This window comes from Alligator sinensis, unplaced genomic scaffold, assembly GCF_000455745.1.
Source record: "Alligator sinensis unplaced genomic scaffold, ASM45574v1 scaffold293_1, whole genome shotgun sequence".
NCBI classification, from domain to species: Eukaryota; Metazoa; Chordata; order Crocodylia; family Alligatoridae; genus Alligator; species Alligator sinensis.
Window position 1 is genome coordinate 120,844 of NW_005842158.1, and position 843 is coordinate 121,686.

Genomic DNA, 843 nt, shown 5'->3' on the forward strand with positions numbered 1-843 from the left:
GCAGGCAGAAAGCACTGGGGCCTGCTGTAGAAGATGAGCAAACCCAGGCTATGGTGTTCCCCAGCATCTTGCCTAGAGATGGGAAAAGGCAATAAGATTTTGGCTTTTTGTTTGCAGTGCAGTGTGTCTGCGAACGAAAGCAGAACAGAGCATGGCTGATTCTCAGTGCCCGGCCACTTGGTTAGAGACACACTTATAGGGGGTTTCTTTCCTCTCTTTGCTAACCTACACAATAAGCAGGTTGTAGGACCTTGTTACCACATGCAGGGATGCTGATATGCTTGGGGGAGTTGGTTGAACCTGCCTGTCCCTTGGCTAGTTCATGGCTTAAAAAAAATAACCTAAGGAATTGAAGTGCATGGCTACAGGAGTTGTGTTGAGATCTATTCATGAATGTCCTGTAAATATGGCTGGCTAAAACATATTCAACACAGGAAATGGGTTTGATTCCTGGCTCCCACGTGACAAAGCTGCCATGTGACCTTTTCCAAATCACTTAATCTCTTTTGGCCTCAATTCCCCATTTGTACATGGGGTATAACAACATTCCCTTCCCCTCTCTTTCATCTATGTTTAGACTGTAAGCTCTTTAGGGCAGTGGTTCCCAACCATTTTTTTCTTGTGTACCGGCATGGGAGTGGGACAGGGAACATGGAGCTGGCTTTCTCCCTTTTAGGGCTTTCCCACCCCCCAGCTTTAACCCCATATGTCACTGCTGGTGGCAGAAGCCGCTTGCCCAGGTGGACAGATCGGGGTCTGAGCGGAGGGCTCGTGCCATGGCCCTGCACCAACCCTTTGCGGCCTAACCCGGTGATTGGGAACCTCTGTTTTAGGGGAAAGAGG

At 49.1% G+C, this 843-nt stretch overlaps 1 protein-coding gene across 1 annotated transcript in view; it reads left to right on the forward strand.

Annotated features, from left to right (window-relative positions):
- LOC102376036 (fibrocystin-like) overlaps positions 1-843 on the forward strand; it is a gene marked incomplete at its 5' end in the record, with an annotated part of 317,838 nt that overhangs the window by 119,933 nt on the left and 197,062 nt on the right. The window lies entirely within an intron of this gene.